The sequence below is a fragment of the Prionailurus bengalensis genome, chromosome D4 (genome assembly GCF_016509475.1).
Source record: "Prionailurus bengalensis isolate Pbe53 chromosome D4, Fcat_Pben_1.1_paternal_pri, whole genome shotgun sequence".
Taxonomy (NCBI): Eukaryota; Metazoa; Chordata; class Mammalia; order Carnivora; family Felidae; genus Prionailurus; species Prionailurus bengalensis.
In genome coordinates, this window is record NC_057359.1 from 6,590,144 (window position 1) to 6,613,695 (window position 23,552).

The 23,552-nt window shown below is 38.4% G+C and overlaps 1 pseudogene; it reads right to left on the reverse strand.

The window, feature by feature from the left end:
• The window catches only part of LOC122475122, a 40,438-nt pseudogene extending 19,706 nt beyond the window's left edge, over positions 1-20,732 (reverse strand).
• Between the last annotated feature and the right edge of the window lie 2,820 nt (positions 20,733-23,552).

Sequence of the window (23,552 nt, forward strand, 5' to 3'; positions counted from 1 at the left end):
AGCAAGAATCCAATGAAATGCTAAAAGCTTTACATACAGAGAAGCTCCTTGTAGCCTTATCTAAATAGCAAAAAATTATAAATGAGCTAAATATTCAACAATAGAAAAATTGTAAATAAATCATGATAATCTACCAGATACAATTTTATTCAACAACCAAAATTATGTTCATTAAAATATATAAAATGAACTGAAAATAGTGGAGTAGAGAATCCAGGGCGCTGTCCCTCTGCAAAAGCAACTGATGAGCTGGCTAAAAAAACTTCTAATTTCTTAAAAGTTAAGAAATTAACTTTCGCACAGCTCTGTAACCTACTCAAAAACTTACAACAACCAGAAGATCTAGTAATGAAAGACGCTGCGGGGAACCTGGGTGGCTCAGTCTGACTCTTGATTTCGGCTCAGGTCATGATCTCAGAGTCGTGGAATTGAGACCCCCATCAGGCTCTGTGCTGAGAGCATGCCCCTGCTTGAGATTCTCTCTCTGCCCCTCCCCCTTCCCTTCGGGCACTCTCTTTCTCTCTCAAAACAAATAAACATTAACAAAAGAAAGAAAGAAGCTGCTGCTTTGTGCTAAGAGACCACTGCAGTGCTTTAAATTGCCCACCCACTACCCGCCATGCCTCAGATTAACAGTGACAAGTAAGTGATGTTAATTAGGAAACCGAGAGAGCCTCCCTTGGTAGGCTAAGATGTGCATTTGGTGATCATCAGCCTCTGTGGACAGGATGAGATCCTGCCTACTTCCTCACACCCTTCTCTCACATAAAGAAAAAGCATCAAGCTTTGAACATCTGAACATCTGAAACTAAATATCACTAATAGAAACTTACTTGGAAAATCACTGACGGTTCGGAAATTAACCAACACAATTTTAAGTACTTCTGTGGATGAAACAAATAAACAAGCAAACAAAAATCACAAGGGAAATTAGAAAATACCCTAATGATTGAAAACGAAAACACAGAATATCAAAATTTTTAGGGCACAGTTAAGGCAATAATTAGAGGGAAGTTTATACCATTAATTGATTACATTAGAAAAAAAGAAAGGCCTCAAGTCAAAAATAGAAGCTCTCATTATGAAAATTGAAAAAGAAGAGCTAATTAAAACCAAAGCAAAAAGAAGGCGAGAAATAATAAAGATAAGACTAGTAAGCGGTGAAATTAAAACTAGAAAGACAATAGAAAAAGTCACTAAACACAAAAGCTGGCTATTTTTAAAAAATCAACAAAACTGATACACTTTAGAGAGCTGATCAAAAAAGAGAAAACACAAGACAAAAACTGCCAATATTTTTATAAGAAAAGGGGCATCACTGCATATCATATATATACATATATATATGTATACATATATCTATATCTATATATATATATATATATAGTTAAAGGAACATTAAGAAAATGTTATGAGCAGCATAATGCCATACTCTGGATAATTTATATGAAACAGAAAAACTCCTTGAAAGACACTACCAAAATTCACTAAAGAAGGCGTAGGTAGGGGCACCTGGCTGGCTCAGACAGTAGAGCATGTGACTCTTGATCTCAGGGTTGTTAAGTTTGAGCCAAATGTTGGGTGTAGAGGTTACTTAAAAATAAAAGCTTTTTTAAATGTCCATTTGTTTATTTTGAGAAAGAGAGACAGCATGAGCAGTGGAGCGGTGGAGAAGAGAATCTGAAGCAGGCCACTTTCAGCACAAAGCCAGATGTGGGGCTCGAACTCATGAACCATGAGATCATGACCTGAGCTGCAATCAAGAGCTGGACACTTAACTTACTGAGCCACCCAGGTGACCCAAAAATAAAATCTTAAAAAAAAAAAAAAAGAAGTAGGTAAAATGAATAGCCCAATGTCTATACAATAAGTTTAATTCAGAGTTCAAAAATCTTTCCACAAAGAAAAACAAACAATGACAATGAAAGTGGCCATGAGGGTGACAGCCTGCAACCCTTGTGCGGGTTGCTAGGGCCAGAGGGAGCAATACAAACCTCATTCTCCAAGTCATGTGGTTATGGGTCTCCACCTCTCTGGCAGCTCCCTCAAGGAACTACACAAAGGTTTCCCTTTGTTCCATCCTACTCAGAGCATTCCCAGGGCTGGGGCTACTTCCGGGTAGCTTTTGCTGACGGCATTTAAAGGTAGAGGTATGAGACACAGCAGCCTGGACCAAAGGACAACACTTGAGACAAGAAAGAGACAGACTAGAATGGGAGGGATTGAAAAGCAAATACATGGGGGAATAGGGATTTTAAAAGCTCCCATGTATACCAGGGAATCAAGAAGGTCATGAACATACCCAAGGCAGGACACCCGCTTAGGAAAAGCCCAAGAATACCCAAATCTTTCACATCTAGCTGGCCTGCAAATTCTGTGCAAGCAAAAGTAAAGTCTAAGGCCAAGTTCTGGCAAGGCATTGAAGGAGTGCCTCAAAAAAGAACCAACCTACAAAAACTGGAAGAGGGTTCTTTTCCTCCTTTTCTTTTCTTTTGTTGGTTCCAGGCACTTAAAGTAACTGTCAAAATATGACCTACAGAACAGACTTCAGTAGCTACACTTGACAAAGAATACGTTTCCAAAAAATAGTTTAGAAAAATGACATAAGCAAACAACAACCCACGACAAGAAAAAACAACAAACCCTAGGGAGGGGGTAGAAGCATATTTCTATAGTCGCTGCATTACAATATTCAAAACATCCAATTTTCAACAAAAAATTATGAGGCATGTAAGAAATAAGTAAGCATGGCCCCCTCAAGGAAACAAATTAATAAAAACTGTCCATGAGGAGGCTCAGGACTTACTAAACAAAGACTTCAAATCAACCTTTTAATATGCCCAAAGAACTAAAGGAAACCAGGAGAATAATTTCTCACCAAATAGAGAGTATCAACAAAGAGACAGAAAAAGCATAAAAAGGAACTATCTTAGTCAGTTTGGACTGCTATACCTAAGTACCATACACTGGGTGACTTATAAAAAACACGTTTATATACACAACAGTTCTGAAGGTTGGAAGCCTGAGATCAAGATGCCAATACAGTCAGGTTCTGATGAGAAATCTCTTCCAGGTAGCAGACTGCATCTTCTCGTTGTATCCTCAACATGGTGGAAAGTGAGCTAACTGTTTGGCATCTTCTAAAAAGAGCACTAATCCCCTTCATGGAGTTCCACTCCCATGACCTAACTACCTACCAAAGGTCCCACCTTTAAATGCCATCACACTGGGGGATTAGATTTCAACAGATGAATTTGGGGGGAGGGGGGACACAAACATTCAATCCATAGTGGAAATAGAAATGCTGTAGCTAAATATTATAATAGCTGGAATGAAAAATTCCCTAGAGGAGTTTAACAGCAGACTTGAACTGGCAAAAGAATTAGTGAATATGAATAGGTCATTTGAAAGGATCTCTCTTAGGAGCAGAAAGAGAAAAGAATGAAGTAAAGTGAACAGAGCCTCAGGGACCCTGGGGATACCATCAAGTATACTAATATACACATAATAGGAGTCCTGGGTGAGAGGAGGAGAGAGAGATGCAGAAAGAATATCTGAAGAAATAATGGCGTAAAAGCTCCCAAGTTTGATGAAAAACACAAATCTACACATCCAAGAAGCTCAGAGATTCCAAGCAGGATAAACCAAAAGAGATTCATATAGAGACACATTAATGTCGAATTGCCAAAAGCCAAAACTAAAGGGAAAATCTTGAAAGCACCAAGAAAGGAGGAACTCGTCATGCACAAAGGATCCATAAGGTTAACATCTGATTTCCAGTTGCAAATCATGGAGCCATGAGGCAGTGGGGTGACATATTTAAAATGTTGAAAGAAAAAAAGTCAACCAAGAATTCTAGATCTAGAAAAACCTCTCTGAAAAATGAAGGAGAAACTTCTAGTTTCTAGTCCAGCTTGTAAGGAGTTTGGACATCATCACCCCATTCCAACAACAAATAAAAAGCTGAACAAACAAACAAACAAAATCAACAACTCTTCTCTGATCCATCATAGAAGTGAGTTCACAGGGCAAACTACCACCCAAAACACGGGAGACACAGGCAGGCAGACAGATACAGAGAATCAAGACTTAACTAGAGCCGGAACTCTCAAGCAGAAACCTTCAAAGGAACCAGTGTCCGGGGAAGAAAACCTACACTGTAACCGACTTGGTTCTCAAGGAATATTGGAGAGAAGTTCCCTTTACCATCTGGCAGGAGGAGGGGAAAAGGAACCATTTTGAAATATGGCACAACATTCCATTGTTCTTAATAAGAGCTGCCTCAAGAGAAACTGCTTTACCAAAGCCTCAACTATTGGGGTTTTATCAAGGCCTAAACAACCTAGAGGAAGGGAAATATGCGACTCCTGCCCACTCTAGCCTTACACGTGGGAAAGAGGAAATAACCAATTTTAGCCCTTTTTAGCCATCCAGTCCCACCTAATGGGGAGGGAGAGGGAGAAGTTCACAACCCAGTGGCACAGACTCACTAAAAGACTAATCAAATATGCATAGAATGCTTCCCCTCTCTCCATCCCCTACCACCACACCACTAAATGCCTATTTACCAGATACTCTTTTCTCCATTATACTGTGTCTGGCTTTCGACAAAAATAATTTCAAGCCATATTAAAAGGGAAAAAACAGTTTGTGGAGATACAGCATCAGAACCAAACTCAGATATGGTAGGGACGTTGGGATTACCAAACTGGGAATTTAAAAGGACTATGATGAATATATTAAGGGCTCTAATGGATACAGATGGGCAATGTAAACAGAGAGAAGGAGATCCTAAGAAAGAATCAAAAAAGAAATGCTAGAAATCAAATATACTGTAAAAGAGATGAAGAATACTTTTTTTTTTTTACATTTTTTTTACATTTATTTATTTTTGAGAGAGAGAGAGAGAGAGAGCAGGGGTGGGGCAGAGAGAGAAGGAGACACAGAATGCGAAGCAGGCTCCAGGCTCTGAGTTGTCGGCACAAGGTCCAATACAGGGCTCAAACCCACAAACTGTGAGATCATGACCTCAGCCAAAGTCAGATGTTCAACTGACTGAGCCACCCAGGCGACCCAAGAATACTTTTTTTTTTTAAGTTTATTTATTTATTTTGAGAGAGACAGAGACAGTGCGGGTGGGGAAGGGGCAAAAAGAGAGGGAGAGAGAGAATCCCAAGCAGGCTCCACACTGCGGGCACAGAGTCCAAAGCAGGGCTTGAACTCCCAAAACTGTAAGATCATGACCTGAGCTGAAACCAAGAGTCAGATGCTTAATGGACTGAGCCACCCAGGTGCCCCAGAAAATAAGAATGCTTTGACGGACTCAGTAGTAGACTGGATGTGGCTGAGGAAGAATCTCTGAGTTTGAGAATATGTCAGTAGAAACCTCCTAAACAAAGAGCAAAAATAAAAAAGACTGGGGTAAAAAACAGAATAGAATATCCAATAACTGTGGAACAACTATAAAAAGTGTACATGTGTGGGGGCGCCTGGGTGGCTCAGTTGGTTGAGCGACCGACTTTGGCTTAGGTCATGATCACATGGCTTGTGAGTTCGAGCCCCACGTCGGACTCTGTGCTGACAGCTCAGATCCTGTTCAGATTCTGTCTCCCTCTCTCTCTGCCCCTAACCCACTCTCATTCTGTCTCCGTCTCTCTCAAAAATAAATAAACATTAAAAAAAATTTTTTAAGTGTACATGTGTGAAATGGAAACACCAGAAAGAGAAGAAAGAGACAAAGGAACATAATGGTTAACAATTTCCAAGTTCATGTCAGATACCAAACCACATATCCAGGAAGTTCAAAGAACACCAAGCAGGATAATGCCAAAACAAACAAACAAACAAACAGAAAGAATCCTACACCTAGGCATATCATATTCAAAATGGAAAAAAAAAATCAAAGATAAAGAAAAAAATATTGAAAGCACCCAGAAGGAAAAACTTACCTCATGTATAGAGAAGCAAAAATGAGAATTACATCTGATTCTCCAAAGAAACCATTGAAGCAAGAAGAGAGTAAAGTGAAATACTTGAAGTGTTGAGAGGGAAACAAATTATCAGCCAAGTTTTGGTACCCTGTGAAATTATCCTTCACAAGTGAAAAAAAAATAAAAACTTCACACACAAACAAAAATTGAGGGAATTTGTCACCAGGAGATTTGCCTTGCAAGAAATGTTAAAAGTTCTCCAGAGAGAAGAAAATGATATAAGTCAGAAACTTTGAACTACATAAAGCAAGGAAGAGCACTGAAGAAGGAACAAATAAAAATAAAATTAAAACTTTTATTTTTCAATTCTTAATTGATCTAACAGAAAACAATTTGTTCAAAATAAAAATAAAAGCAATGTATCTGAAAATATGTCCATATATAATATAGAGCATATAATATTATATATATCCATATGTATGTTTATGTATAAGTGAAATGAATGACAGCAATGATGAGAGGGAGGAATTGGGATCCCTTTGTTATAAAGTACTTATACCGAGCATGAAGATGTACAATGTTATTTGAACTTGGATTAGTTGTAAATGTATATGGTAAACTCTGGGGGAAACCACGAAACAAAGTAAAAAAAAATAATAATAAGAAGCATGATATATGCTAAGAAAGCAAGAAATGGACTCACATTAGATATGCAATTAAAACCACAAATGGCAGAGGGGCACCTGGGTGGCTCAGTAGGTTCAGTGTCTGACTTCGACTCAGGTCATGATCTCACAGTTCATGAGTTTGACCCTGCATCAGGCTTTGTGCTGACAGCTCAGAGCCTGGAGCCTGCTTTGGATTCTGTGTCTCCCTTTCTCTCTGCCCCTCCCCAGCTCACACTCTGTCTGTCTGTCTGTCTATCTGTCTCTCTCTCTCTCTCTCTCAAAAATAAAATAAAAACATAAAAACTTTTTTTGAAAAACCACAAATGGCAGAAAAAGAATGGAAGACAAAATAGGAACAAAGAACAAGGACAATGAATAGAAAACAGTAACAAATACTGTAGATATTAATCTATATCAAAACTTACTTTCTTATTTTTAAAGTTTATTTGTTTATTTTTGAGAGAGAGTGTGTGAGCGGGGGAGAGGCAGAGAAAGGGAGAGAGAGAATCTCAAGCAGGCTCCGAGCTGTAAGCTGTAAGCATGAACTCAAACTCACAAACTGTGAGATCATGACCTGAGGCAAAATCAAGGGATGAAACCTAACCAACTGGGCTACCCAGGCACCCCTATCAATAATTACTTTAAACATCAGTGGTCTAAAAACCCTAATTAAAAGTGAAGGATATATTAGGACATACCCAGATAAACAAAGACTGAGGGAGTTTGTCACTAGTATACCTGCCTTACAAAAAATGGTAAAGGGATTTCTCCAGGCTATAATGAAAGGACACTAGACAGCAACTTGAAGCCATACAAAGAACTAGAGAACAATGGTTAAGGTAGCTACATAGGTACACATAAAGGTGAGTAGTATTGCATATTTGGTTTGTACCTCCTCTTTTTTTCTGTTTGATGTATATGGCAAGTGCACAAAGCAGTAATTATAATGCTATGTTAATGGGCACTCAATAGATAAAGATGTGATTGTGACAATAACAACATAAAGAGGAAAAGGATGAAGTAGTAAAGAAACATAGTTGGGGTGCCTGGGTGGCTCAGTCGGTTGAGTGTCCAACTTCAGCTCAGGTCATGACCTCATGGTCTGGTCTGTGGGCTCGAGCCCTGCATCAGGCTCTGTGCTTACAGCTTGGAGCCTGGAGCCTGCTTCAGATTCTCCCTCTCTCTCTCTCTCTATGCCCCTCCCCTGCTTATACTCTGTCTCTCTCTCTCAAAAATAAACATTTTTTAAAAAATTTTTTAAAAAGAAAAGAAACATAGTTTGTGTATATTGTTAAAACTAACTTGGTATAAATTCAAACTTCATTATAGATGTTCATAAAGTTATAAAGAAGTTATAAAGTTAAGATATTCATTGTAATCCCCAGGGTAACCATGAAGGGAAAAAAATTACACACAAAAAATAAATGAAAAGGAATCAAAACAATAAAATAGAAAAAAACAAGCAAAGAAATGGCAGTAATGGAATAACTGAGGAACAAAAAGGTATAAGAGATGTAGAAAACAAATATTTCCTTATCAGTATTTTTAATGTAAATGCATTAAAGTCTCCAATTAAAAAGCAGAGATGGGCAGAATGAATTTTAAAAAATGATCTGACTATATATTGCCTTAAAGGGACTAACTTTGTATCCAAAGACATAAACAGGTTGAAAGTAAAAGAAAGTGGGGCACCTGGGTGGCTCAGTCAGTTAAGCATCCGACTTCGGCTCAAGTCATGATCTCACAGTCCGTGAGTTCGAGCCCCCCGTCGGGCTCTGTGCTGACAGCTCAGAGCCTGGAGCCTGCTTTGGATTCTGTGTCTCCCTCTCTCTCTCTGACCCTCCCCGACTCATGCTCTCTCTCTGTCTGAAAAATAAATAAACGTTAAAAAAAAAAAGAAAAAAAAAGAAAGTAAAAGAAAGCAAAATGTGATTCTACACAAGTAATAACCAAAAGAGAAATGGGATGGCTATGCCAATATAAGGCAAAATACACTTTAAGACAAAAATTATTACAAGAGACAAGGAAGGCCATTATATATTGGTAAGTCAATCCATTAAGTAGTTGTAAAAATTATAAAATCATATACACCTACAACAGATCCCCAAAACTGACAGAATTGAAGGGAGAAACACACACAGGTCTACAATAATAATTGGACACTCAATAGTCCATGATCAATAATGGATAGATGAACAGACAGAAGACCCATAATGAAAACATTGAAAAACACTGAAAATAGTGAAAAACACTACACTCCAACTAGACCTAACAGACATATGTTAATGGAATGAAAACGTTCCACTCAACAACAGCAGAATACATATTCTTCTCAAGTGTACATGGAACATTTTCCAGTTAGAGGGTAAGTTAGGCCACAAAACAAGTCTCAATAATTTATAAATATTGAAATCTTTCAAAGTATCTTCTCTGACCACAGCGGAATGAAATTAGAAATTAATAACAGAAGAAAAAGTAGAAAATTTACAGATATGTAGAAATTAAACAACACGCTCTTAGACAATTTATGGGTCAGAGAAAAAAAATCACAAATAAAATTAGAGAATACTTTGAAGGTGGTCAATTTTAAAACATTAAAAATTTTTTCAAAAGGTACAAACTTCCATTTATAAGATAAATAAATACTGCGGAGTAATAAGCAACATGGTAACTAGAGCTAACACTACTGTATGATGTATAGAAAAGTCATTAAGAGAGCAAATCCTTTAAATTCTCATAAGGAGAACATTTTCTTCCTTTCTTCTCATTGCATCTATATGGTGTTATCATGTCATACAATCATGGTAATCACTGCGATATATGTAAATCAAGTCATCACGCTGGTGATGCATGTCAATTATTTCTCAATGAAACTGGAAGAAAATAACCATTTAGCTCAAGAAAAAAGAAAATACTTTGAGATGAATAAAAATGAAAACACAACATACCCAAACCCATAAGAATATACCAAAAGCAATGCCACCAGGGAATTTATAGCTGTAAATGCTTACATTAGAAAAAGAAACCGAGGTGGGGCAACTGGGTGGCTCAGTCAGTTAAGCAACAGACTCAAATTCTGATCAAGTCATGGTCTCATGGCTTGTGGAATCAAGCCCTACATTGGGCTCTGTGCTGACAGCATGGAGCCCGCTTGGGATTTTCTCTCTCTCTCTCTCTCTCTCTCTCTCTCTCTCTGGCTCTCCCCTGTGCATGCTCTCTCAAAATAAAATAAATAAACATTAAGGAAAAAAAAAAGAAACTGAGGAAATAAGTTGGGGAACACCTCGTAACGTTGAACAGCTACATATGTTTACCATGCCATTACACTCCAGGTTTATGCCCTACAGAAACACTTAAGTATTTTCTCTTACAGATGTGTACAGGAATGCTCAGAGGAGCAGTATTTGAAATCATAAGAATTTAGAAATAATTAAAATGTCTACTAGCATAAGAACAGATGAGAAATTTTAGTATATGCATACACAGGGGCATTTTACAGCTCTGGAAATGAGCTGTACAGAGCTGAATGAATCACCATAATTATACAATTTAAATATTAAAACAAAACAATACTATATATTGCTTTAATTTAATTTGTATACATATATAACGAAGTATAAAATAATAAATAAAATTTGTAACCACTATTTCAAATTCACAATGATGATTAACTTTGGTTAGGAGGTTGGAAATGAGATCCAGAAGGATTAGGGAACAGTTCTCTGAATCGAATATTTTCTATTTTAAGCTGGATTGTAAGTATGTTTCATATTGCTATTTAATATATAATTCTCTCTTCCTCTCTCGATTTCACTCCTTTTTGAAATCACTTCATGATAAAAATAAAATGTATAGATATATACTCTAATAAAAGAAGGTTACCAATCAATAATATAACTTTATGTGTTAATAAAATGGGGGGGAAGAGCAAGCTAAACTCAAATCTCACAGAAGGATGGAAATAATAAATATTAGAACTGATACAAATGAAATACAGAATAGAAAAACAATAGAAAGTATCAATAAAGCCAAAAGTTGTTCTATGAAAACAGTGACAAACATTCATCCAAGTTGACCAAGAAAACAACTATCTGAAAGCACTAGAGAGTAAGCTAAGGAAGGTGGAAATTGAACGGAGGTCTACAGGTGGAAATAGGCAATATCACCAGGAGAGTTTCCTGGTTTTATAGTTCTCGGCCTGAGGACAAGTCTCAGTCAGGGCCAAACTGGGCAGCCAATATAAGATATAGACATGCAGTCTTGCTGGTTTAAAGAATTGGGTGAGGGGCACCTGGGTGGCTCAGTTGGTTAGGCAACTGACTCTTGATTTCGGCACAGGTCATGATCTCACGGTTTGTGAGTTTGAATCCCACATCGGCTCTATACTGTCACTGAGTGGAGCCTGCTTGGGACTCTCTCTCCCTCTCTCTCTCTCTCTCTCTCTCTCTCTCTCTCTCTCCCTCCCTCCCCCACTCATATATGTGCTCACTCTTTCTCAAAATAAATGAATAAACTTAAAAAAAAATTCTTTTAAAGAGTCAGGAGATATGGTTTTGGGCAAACATGGCAGCTGGAAATGAAGGGACAAATCTCAGTAAATACCATATAAACTTTGCCCAAATTCTCTGTTGACCTCTGAATTACACATGCACAGCACATACTCTAAACAACCCAGCTAAGCTAACCGAGATGATTCAGAGCTAAACTGTTTCCCATGACAGGAAAGGCAGACTTTAGAGTTTGAGTTCAGCCAAGTAAAAGTAAAAAAGAAAAATGGGAACTATTCAAAGGAACGTAACCGAATTTAAGTCTTAATGTATTATTTACAAAGTCCATAATAAATTCCAAATTACTACACTACAAAGAAATAGGAAAATGTGACCCATCCCCTCCACCCCCCAAAAAGGTAATCGATGGAAACCAACTCCGAGATGTCTTGGCTGTAGGAATAAACAGTATGATTCAAGGCAGTCATCATATGGAGGAGCTAGAGAGTATAATGCTAAGTGAAATAAGTCAGTCAGTCAGGGGGCACCTGGGCGCTTTAGTTGGTTAAGCTTCTGACTCGTGATTTCAGCTCAGGTCATGATCTCTTGGTCGTGAGATCAAAGCCCTGCATCAGGCTCCGCGCTGGGCATAGAGCCTGCTTAAGATTCTCCCTTCCTCTCCCTCTGTCCCTCCCACACTCACACATACATTCTCTCTCTCTCTCTCTCTCTCTCTCTCTCTCTCTCTCTCAAAATAAATAAATAAATAAATAAATAAATAAATAAATAAATCAGGAAAGACAAATACCATATAATTTCACTGACGTGGAATTTAAGAAACAAAATAAGCAAGGAAAGGGAAAAAATAAGATAGAGAAAGAGACAAATCAAGAAAAAACTCTTAACTATAGAGAACAAACTGATGGTTACCAGGGGAGAGGTGTGGGGGAGGGGGGGAATGGGTTAAATAGGTGATGGGGATTAAGGAGTACACTTGTTGTGATGAGCACAGAGTGATGTATGAAAGTGTTGAATCACTATATTATCCACCTAAAATTAATAATACACTCTATGTTAACTAACTGGAATAAAAATGTAAAAAAGAGAATAAAGCAGCCATCATAATAATGCTCAAGGATGTGAAGGAAAATATCCTCATAATGAGTTAATGGATAGGATATCTTAAAGGAAAAAAATCAAAACTGTTAAAAAAAAAAAAAGGTGGGGCGCCTGGGTGGCTCAGTTGGTTAAGCATCCAACCTGGCTCAGGTCATGATCTTAAGGTTTGTGAGTTTGAGCCCCACATTGGGCTTGCTGCTGTCAGTACACAGTCTGCTATGGATCCTCTGTCCCCCTCTGTCTCTGCCCCTCCCCCGCTTGCACTCTCTCAAAAATAAGTAAACATTTAAAAAAAACTATAAAAAGAACCAAATGTTCTATTCTAGAAGTAAAATATTCTTTACTACCATACTATTTCCTATTTTAGCATTCTAAGAAAGTATTCTAGAAGCAAAAACACACTATGTGAAAAAAAAATGAAATTTCCCTGAGTGGGTTTCAAAGCATATTGACAATGACAGATGAAAGAGGCAGTGACCTTGAAGATAGATTAGTAGAAATGATTCAAACTGAAGAAGAGAAAACAAAACTAGGGGAAAAAATGAAACAGACTCAGGGACAAGGGACAATGTCAAATATTTTACCATTTATCTAATTAAGTCTCACATGAAGAAAACGAGTGGAATATGAAAAAATACGTTTGATAAAATAATGACTGAAATTTCCCCATATTTAGTAAAAACATAAACTTACATATCCAAGAATACCAAAAAATTCCAAAGAGGATAAATATGAAGAAAATAACAGCTAGGAACATCATAGTCCAATAGTCCTCAAAAGATGAGCCATGGACGTCTAGAGACATCTGAGATATTTTGGTAGAGTCTTGAAAGGTCAAAACTCTTCAGAATAATATGAAGAGAATACGTACCATTTTCACTGGTTGACATTTACACTAATGAGGCAAAAGCAATAGTTGGTCAAACTGCTGCCACCTTACCACGAATCGAGGCAGTGGTACCAGACTGTAGTAACAGTCATTATCCTCTACACCACCAGAAACTCTGATTTAAAAAACAAGAAAAGAAGAAAAAAAGCCAGTTTTATTTTATTTATTTAATTAAAAAAATTTTTTTTAATTTTTAATTTTTTATTTTTAATTTTAATTTAATTTAATTTTTATTTTTTTATATTTATTAAAATAAATACATTTATTTTTTATTTTAATTTTAAAAAATTAAAAAAAATTTTCAAGTTCATTTACTCTTGAAGGAGAGAGATAGAACGCGAGTGGGGGAGGGGCAGAGAGAGAGGGAGACACAGAATCCGAAGCAGGCTCCAGGCTCCGAGCTGTCAGCACAGAGTCCAATGCGGGGCTCGAACCCACAATCTGTGGGATCGTGACCTGAGTGAACTTGGTTGCCCAACCGACTGAGCCACCCAGGCTCCCCAAAAGCCAATTTTATTTAAGAATGTGTTGATGAATCAGGAGGTGCCTGTCTTGATGAATCAGTAAAAATTATTAACTTGACTAAACTTTGACCTTTGTGTATATATCTTTTTTAAATTAATAGACTGGATTTCTTACAGCAGTTTTAGGTTTACAGAAAAACTGAGCAGATGGCAGAGTTCCCACATACTCTCTTTTCCCTACTCACAGTTGCCCTATTTTTAGCATCTTGCCTTAGTGGGATCCATTTGTTATAAATGATGAGTCAATATTGATACACTATTATTAACTGAAGTCCATAGTTCACATGAGAGTTCAGTGCGTTGTAAAGTTCTATGGATTTTGTAGGTCATATAGCCACATTGCAGTATCACACAGACTAGTTACAGTGCCTAAAAATACCCTGTGGTCCACCTATTCATCCTTTCCCCCCTCCCTCAACCCCCTTGGAAATAATTGATATTGTATTGTCTCCAAAAGTTTGCCTTTTCCAGAATGTCATATGGTTGGAATCATCCAATATGTAACCTTTCAGATTGGTTTCTTTCACTGATCAATATGCATTTAATGCATTTATGCATTTAATGTTCCATGTCTTTTCATGGCTTGATCATTTCTTTTCATTGCTGAAAAATAAATATCCCATTCTACTGATCTACCAGTTTATTTATCCCATTCACCCATTGAAGGACATCTTGGTTCCATCCAAGTTTTGGCAATTAGGACTAGAGCTGCTATAAACATTCATATGGACATTTTTTCATCTTATCTGCATAATACCAAGGAGTGTGATTACTAGATTGTAAGGTAAGACTATGTTTTGTAAGAAAATGGCACAATAGGGGCACCCGGATGGCTCAGTCAGTTAAGCCTCTGACTCTTGATTTTGGCTCAGGTCATGATCTCGCCATTCGTGGGTTCGAGCCCTCCATTGGACTCCACACTGTCAGTGCAGAGCCTGCTTGGGATTCTCTCCCTCTCTCTCTGCCTCTCTCCTGCTCACACACATATTCATTCTCTCTCTCTCTCTCTCTCTCTCTCTCTCTCTCTCTCAATATAAATAAATAAACCTTAAAAAAAGATAAAAATTGAAACAGCCCAATAGAAAACAGGCAAAGATTTAAACTGAGATTTCACAAAGGAAAATATAGGAAGCCACAAACACACGAATAAGGGCTCAAAATCACTAGTTAGTGAGACAGTGCTGTAAATGCATCAGAGTGGACAAAATAAAAAGACTGACAATACCAAATATCAGTGAGGATGCACAACAATAGTAACTCTTAAATACTGCTGCTAAACTAAGCTGTGTGGAAAAACTTGGAGGGATGGGTATGTGGGGATTGGCTGGGAAGGAGTTAACTCTCTGAGTTAACTCTCTGAAGAGATGAGAATATCCCATCTTGTCATAGGGTTTTGGGTTACCCAAATATATTCATTTGCCAAAATTCACTGAATGGTACACTAAAGCTTGTGCTTTCACTGTATATAAAGCTTACCTCAGAAAAACAAGTAAATAAATATTGACTTCTAATGAATGATAGGCACACTAAATATTGAATGAAGTACACTGATGTCTACAACTTATATATTTTAACTTACATATTTTAAAATGCATTAAAAAATAAGATGGATTGATAGATGCATAGAGGGATCAACAGATAGATGGTTGGATGAATATGTGATAAAGCAAATTAACTGCTAATTGTAGAATCTAAGTCACGAGTATACATGATTCACTGTACAGATACTTCACTTTTTCAATATATTTGACAATTTTCAGAATAAAATGTTGGGGAAAATTATGCATAAAAGGAAATACAATTGACTTCAGATGTTGAAACTCTGGAATATTTTTCAAGTTATTTTATTATTTTTTTAAATGTTTATTATTTATTTTTGAGAGAGAGAGAGAGAGAGAGAGAGACAGAGCGCAAGCAGGGGAGGAGCAGAGAGAGAGGGAGACACAGAATCTGAAGCAGCTCCAGGATCTGAGCTGTCAGCCCAGAGCCTGGTGGGGGTTTGAACCCACAAGCCATGAGACCATGACCTGAGCCAAAGTCAGACGCTTAACCATCTGAGCCACCCAGGAGCCCCAAGTTATATTTAATGGTGCAGAATAACTTTACAAAGAAAAAAATGCACTTTATGTTTTTTAAAACTTCCTACAATCTCCATGAAAGCAGAAAAAAATAGGTGTTTTTTCCATCATAAATTAATCAGTGGAAGATAGCTTTCTATATAAACATCCATTATAAGTGTAAACTTTAAATTATTTTAATAAGGATAAATTACATGAAGCACAGTTTCTTTGAGCATTCATAGCGCATTATATGGATTGCATGAGTCCGATTTTAGATGTCCTCAAAAGCTTCATAGCCTAATTACATCATAGCCACTGAGTGGTTGCAGGACTTTATTTAGAAAATGTAACCTCTCTATTAGAGACATCTTTAAAAAGGATATTAAAATGCCTGACTCGCTTCAGAAATACTGTGAAATAAAATAAAATGATGGATACAAAGGCACCTTAAAAAATTAATGATACGAAATCTGCTGAAATGTTATTAAAACATTTTCCGCTCTTAATCCATGTTGAATGCTGGCCGTTAGAGAGGCATGAATATTACTCTAATGCATTGGTCGAAGAACTGATTAAATCTGCTGCAGTCTTTGTGATTATAAAATCATTGCTCTTACGCACTTAATTTCCCTACTTTTGTCTATTCAAGAAAAAAGGAAAAAAGCTCTTATAGCTATAGGGATCTTGCCTCACTTGATTGCTTCCAGAGGGCCAGGCAGTAAAGTACTGAAAAATTGTGCTTTCTTTATTAATTGGGGATAATTAATGCTGGTTAATCAGAACGTGCAACTTCCTTTTTCTTTGTAAAAAGGCAACTAGATGCTGGGCTTCAAAGTGACAGTTCCATTTCAGGGGAAGTCCTCTAAGCTGGGACACAGAATGCCAAACTCTCATGCTTCACTGGTCCCATTTGCCCATCTAGGCAAAGCTAGATGAATTTTCTGAAATTGAAATTACCCCATCCTTCTCTGTTATTGACTAATTCCCTGATCGCTCGTACCTATTCGACTTTTAACCTGACTCTAAAAGCCAGAAAAATTTGGGGGAAAGACTGCTAACTCAAAAATCAAACAGAAAAAACAAGTCGTAACCAATTTTTCCGTAAATCCATTACTTGACTTTCTTCTGAGCCACCAGCTCTCTTTGCTAGAGTTTAACGTTGTTCTCATGTAAAAAAAAAAAAAAATCCTACCAAGCTTGAACTCAGATTTTATTTTACCCCTTGCCTTTATATTAAAAGAAATAGAAAATTTTCCTAAGAAGTGTTCTCATTTTTCAAAATTAAAACAGAAACCTCTAGTTTAAAACTTTTGCCTTAAATCAGCTTATTTTTATAAAGGAAGTCCTATTTTTGTAGAGACCTGTAACATAATCAAGTTTAAAACCACAAGGAACTTCTTTTCTTGAGTCACTTTTTCTTACCAAATAGTGGTTCTTACCAAGTGGTTTCCTTTCAGGGCACATTTTACTCACTGATTACAAACTCCTAAAAACAAGTGGGGTGTGTGTGTGTGTGTGTGTGTGTGTGTGTAGCCCAACATTAGAAACTCACCTGCAATTAAACCGGTTCCTACTTGGCTAAACACCCAACATAGTCATAACCAGGAACTGTCATTAAAATACAGTGATGTTGTATGTTCTTTTTAAAAATATATGGCAACTGACTTTTTAAAAAGTTTTTATTAGTCCAATTAGAAAACGGGATATTTTCCACACATGGACATAATTCTACTTATTCTGTAAATCGGTAGGTACTCCTTTTGAAGTATTTGAATTAATCTATTTATACATTATCCCCTATGATAAATTAGAGAAGTGTTCTAAATTATTCAGTCCCTCCCTCTGCCACGTGAACTTCTAATGAGGATTATTTCCCCATCTCATTGATCTTGGGTGCAGTAATGAATCAACTTGCTTTGGCCCACTGCATAATAGCAAATGTGAGTACAGGCCTTAAATAAGTGGCCTGACTTGGCTGCTTATGCGTGGTGGTCCACCAGGAAAAGAATGTATCTCAGGTAGTTAATGGGATTATGAAAACACATGGAGCACAACTGATCCCAACCTGAAGCTTTGATACAAGCCTCGCTGACCTGCCATGGAAATAGAGCTGTCCTAGCTCATCTACACACCCATGAACAAGGGAAAATAAATGCATGTTTTTGTGACCCACTGAGTTTGGGGGCTATTTGTCACTCAGATCTTACACAAAAGCTGACTAATATATTCCATAGTTTTGTGTGTTCAATGGCATAGACATGGTGATAAGCGACTGACACAGTCATATCCTTATATTAACTCTGGGTCCCCAAATCTACAATGACCAGGAGCTTTGGAGACTCAAGTGATCATGCAGGTCCCAATAACCAGTGTTTCTTGCTACCATGAATGGGAACCCTAGGCCAATTGGAAATACTAGCTAATCTTCCATAATGAAGTTGGAGAAAAAGAAATAGAGTAAAGGAGCCAGCAAAAATGTGTGAAAGCTCCAAAGATTCCGTAAGAGTTCAAGAGAAATAGCAAGAGCGGAGAAGAAGGTATGTATTTAACCAGGTAATCCACCTTCCACTCCACTGGCCAAACAATCAGTGATACAGTCCAGCTCTGAATTCTCTCTGAGAGTCACGGGGCCTGAAGTGTTCCCCTCTGCCAGCGTCTCCTCTCTCTTCCTCTCTCTCAACTAGCTACATGAGTACTTCTCCCACCCAGAGCTCAGGGTACTGGGAACAGGTATCCCAGAGAAAAGGAGATGGGTTTATGTAGTATCCTTTTAATACTTCAAAAATCTGCTTCTGGGAAGCTTTTCTTCTCTGCAGTCTCTCTCTGATTTTGTTAGAGGAGCGGCACAGGAAGGAATAAGAAGTTGGATACATCCCTGAGATGCTTATTTTCAGAGAGGGGCTATTTACTTTCACATTTGCATATTCTAGCAATAGATCTGTTTCTATTGGTCAAGGTTCATGATGCAGTTCTTGGCAGCAGTCCAGAGGAAAATTAATTTATATAGTTTTAAAGTGAGGCATTGGGCTACTATCTTGATTAATTATCAAAATGTTCTCCCATCTTCCTATCATAAGAATAATTTCAATGTATTTCACCTATAAATAATTTTTATGTACTGTAAGAATTTTTCCTATGCTTACAAACTAGTGAGTCTCAACTTTTTTCTCCATTCACACTAATGACTTAAAGCTATTTCCATGAGGGCCATCTAGATTACACAGTGTTTTTTTTTCACAATCATTATTTGTAATGGCCGCCTAATCTCTCATTGAGTGGATGTACCATGATCTGATTAACAATTTTCTCTTGTTGGATTTTTAAAATTTTTTTTAAATTTATTATTTTTGAGAGAGACAGAGCATGAGTGGGGGAGGTGTAGAGACAAAGGGAGACGCAAAATCTGAAGCAGGCTCCAGGCTGTGAACTGTCAGCACAGAGCCCGATGCGGGGTTTGAACTCGTGAACCACGAGATCATGACCTGAGTTGAAGCTAGACCTTTAACCCAGTGAGCCACCTAAGCACCCCTCTCTCGTTGGGATTTTTAAGCTGTGACCAACTTTTTTGCTATTACAAATAACTTTCCTGTAATGGATTATGAACTTATGTCATATATTTTTTTAACCTTTTGATTATTTCTTTAGTGCAAATTCCCAGAAGATTCTTTGGGGCCAGAGGATATGAATACTTTAAAATCACTTAATAGCTATTGCTTAAAACCACTTCTAATAGACTTCTGTAATCCCAGTGATAATGTATGAGAGGACTTGTTTTAGTCTTTCCTAACAAACATTGAATATTATTAGGAATGTTGCTTTGTTTCATAGCCAAATGAATGGAAGAAAAAAAGAACTTTATTGTCATTTTCATTGTTACTTTTAATTTATTATTTATTTTTTAATGCTTATTTATTTTTGAAAGAGAGAGAGAGCGTGAGCAGGGGAGGGGCAGAGAGAGAGGGACAAACAGAATCCGAAGGAGGCTCCAGGCTCTGAGCTGTCAGCACAGAGCCCGACGTGGGGCTCAAACTCACAAACTGTGAGATCGTGACCAGACACTTAACCGACTGAGCCACCCAGGTGCCCCTTCATTGTTACCTTTTAAATTAAAAGTGAAATGGGACATTTTCCCATGTTGGTCAACTAGATGATCTCCTCTTCTCCATATGTAAATAGATACTATATTTTATTATACCACAAAAGTACCGAAGTAGCTTTCAGGTAGTGCCTATCAATAATAAAACATATGCTTATTGTTTCTTTTTTATGTGGATCTCTATGTGTATTATTCTACAGATTTGTATACAAACCTATTCTCACAGAATGGGTATGTAAGTTGGGAGCATTCTTTAAGAAAAAAAAAAACAGAGCAATGGCAAAATCTTTCTGAAAAAATAATTGCGAGAACATTTTATCAGCCATTTACCTTGATCCAAAAGCATTGAGTTTATAGAGGGATCCAATCAACTTAGCAAATCAGCCAAAAACAACAGTACATGACAGATCAAATTCCATTTGAACAAACACCTCACAGAGGGCAGAAGTGGGACCAATGGAGAAAGGCTGAGAGGAGACGAGATTTTTGCTAACGATAGGAAGAACTTTCTAGCAATTAGCTCAAACCCAGATCATGCCCGGGCTGCCTGGTGAAGGAGCAAGCTTCATATCACGCTGCTCCAGCAAAGACGGTGTGAGGTAGTTTGGGATAGCGCACGGGTACGAGGGAGGCCTGGCGCTGGCTGAGAGGATGGATGGTGTGGAAGTCCCTTCCGGCTCTATTTTCCCTAGCACGGCCTGGCCCTCTGGGGCCCAGGAAGAGGGGACGGATTGGTATAGGACAGAGAAAGAGGAAGAACCTGTCCTTCTCCTCTTAAGGCGGGGCTTCCCCTTGCCAGAATTTTGAAATAGTCAGACTTTATCTTGGGCATCTTCCTACTTCCCTTCCTGTACTTTAGCTTTACCATCTCCTCCACACCTCGGCTGCCCCCATGCCGAAGGGGCCCTCACCACCAAGCAGGACCACTCCCACCGCATTCCTCCACGCTCTCCAACCATTTCCAACGTCCCATTCTTTTCACACAGGTCGCCTCAGCTAGGTGTGGACCACTTCACTCTAAAATGTGAATGACCGATAGCCCATGACCTTCCCAGCCAGACACGAGTTTACAAAACACGCTGTTTCTAAAACCAATGGCATCTTTAACTGACAACACGTAGTAAATTAAACTCTAATTAGTAGCCCTCCCAGAGTTCGAATCCAAGCTCCATGACTTACTGTATGGTGAACTCGAAGAAATCACGAAGCTACCCTGTGCGTCAGTGTTCTCATCTGTAAATGAGGAAGATTTATTGTTAAGGGAAATGTTGGTTGCTATTCTCCCCTTGGGCCATCCTCCCCACAGAGGTGTGCACAATCATGGATTTCCTGCTGTCTTCCTTCTGTCTCCATTTCAATGTCCATAACCCACAATCTGTGGACTGGAAGGTGAGTATCTAAGCCAGAGTTCGGGTGGCTGAGATCCCTGTGTAAACAGAGGGCTTCCACAAGTTCAGCTGCTCCTATCATCCCTTTCCATTTCATGGTTTCCTGCCATTACATTGTTTACGTTTTCCCCTTCTATTTTTTTTTTTTATTTTTTAAACCTATTTAAATTTATTTTTGAGAGAGTGAGAGCAGGGGATGGGCAGAGAGAGAGGGGGACAAAGGATCGGAAGCAGGCTGTGCGCTGACAGCAGAGACCCAGATGCGGGGCTCAAACTCACAAACCATGAGATCATGATCTGAGCCGAAGTCTGAAATTTAACCAACTGAGCCACCCAGGTGCCCCTACATTTTCCCCCTTTCTTAATGTTCCTTTTGTTATTTTTGTTTGACTGATGGTTGGACTGGGGTGTTATATTTTTATATGTAAGTTTGCTTGACTTATTTTCAATATTTCTGATGTTCTAGTACGTATATTTAAATACCTTTCCTCTTGGGTAGCATGTAGACTATAAACCACAGATTTTGTAAAGGCATACTTCTGTGTCATCGTTACATGGTTTTTAACTTCCACTTGATTTTCTCCTTAACCCAAGAGTTATTTAGTAATGTGTTTTTAATTTTTTTTTTAATGTATGACTTTGGTGGGTATTATTATTGATTCAGTTTGTGAAATCTGCCTGCCTTTGTATTCTTTAGGCACTAGAAAGCCAGCAGCCATGGGGTTGGGGTGGGGGGCGCCTGGGTGGCTCAGTGGGTTAAGCGTCTGACTTCGGCTCAGGTCATGATCTGGCAGTTCCCGATTCAAGCCCCGCATCGGGCTCTGTGCCGACCGCTCAGAGTCTGGAGCCTGCTCAGGATTCTGTGTCTCCCTCTGTCTCTCTCTCTCTGCCCTTTCCCTGCCCTTCCCCCACTTAACGCTCTGTCTCTTTTTCTCAAAAATAAACATTAAAACAATTTTTTTAACAAAGAAGGCCAGCGGCCATTTGGTGGCTCTGTCTTCTCCAGATCTCCTGTCTCTATATTGGTATCTCTATAAATGACGCGAATTCTCAGAAGTTTATACGAGGTGCAGATGGGCTATAAATGAAAGGATGTTTCATTATATATATTTAAAAAATTGATAACACAGTACAGTGCTTTCAGTAAACGATAGCAACAGGTACCCATTTAAGCGATATTCCACCACAACAAACCAACTGTGTTCTCTTAATATGGTGAAAACTGATGGAACCTTAATTAAAACAAAAGAATGCTAAACGAGAAAAATAAAAATCATCGTGTGTGTGTGTGTGTGTGTGTGTGTGTGTGTGTGTAATGCAACATCTGTGCAGGTAAAGCACTTATCTTCACACACTAAATTAAAATTTGGCAATGTCTCCTACTGGTTTAAGCAAGGGAAGTTTAATTATGTAACTGTTGTTACTTTTATAACCGCATTTGGGAGTTCTCTGCTGATTATAAGATTGCCTTATCGTAATGAGAGAACAGAGGTGACATCCTCCCCAACTGGGCCAGTTGTTTACTTATTTAAATATTTATCTTTTTCCCACAGGTACCAGAGACCAAGTCAGCAGTCGTGTTACTGTTAAGATTAAGAGAACATAATCAACCTTATAACTGGGTCTTAAAAGGTGCCCAGAAAGCACCGGTCTGGGGGTTTCCCAAGATTCAGAACTTTCAGGGCTAAAGTGGGGACAGTCCCAGACTAACCAGGACAGTGGGCTGCCCTAATTCTTTCCCAAGAGTAAACTACAGCATTATCCTGGGCCGATCTTAGCAGCCAGCAGACTAAGCTAACTCCTTGGCTTTGTATGATTTAAGGGCCACCAGAAAGGCCATTCTGCCCTTCAAATGACCCTCAAACTCTAACAGTGCTGTCTTTCCTGACCTGCCATTTCCACCATCCTCCTAAGTTATTCCCTCACATATTTTTCTTTTCAGCTGGAATTAGACATCAAAGACCCAGGCATTAGCTCTAAAGGCCTTTGTTGCAAAGCCCAAATCTGGAAAAGGAGATGTTTTAAAAAAATTTTTTTTAACGTTTTTAATTTATTTTTGGGACAGAGAGAGACAGAGCATGAACGGGGGAGGGGCAGAGAGAGAGAGGGAGACACAGAATCGGAAACAGGCTCCAGGCTCCAAGCCATCAGCCCAGAGCCTGACGCGGGGCTTGAACTCACAGACCGCGAGATCGTGACCTGGCTGAAGTCGGACGCTTAACCGACTGCGCCACCCAGGCGCCCCAGAAAAGAAGATGTTTTTAAGACTCTCTTCTCATCTCACAGCCCAAGGAGCCCTTTGAAAAGCATTAACATCCAGGGTGGTGCAGGTGACACAGAATTAATTCCAGGTTTCCCTCTGTATCCTCAGCTTCCTCGCTTCTGTATCCT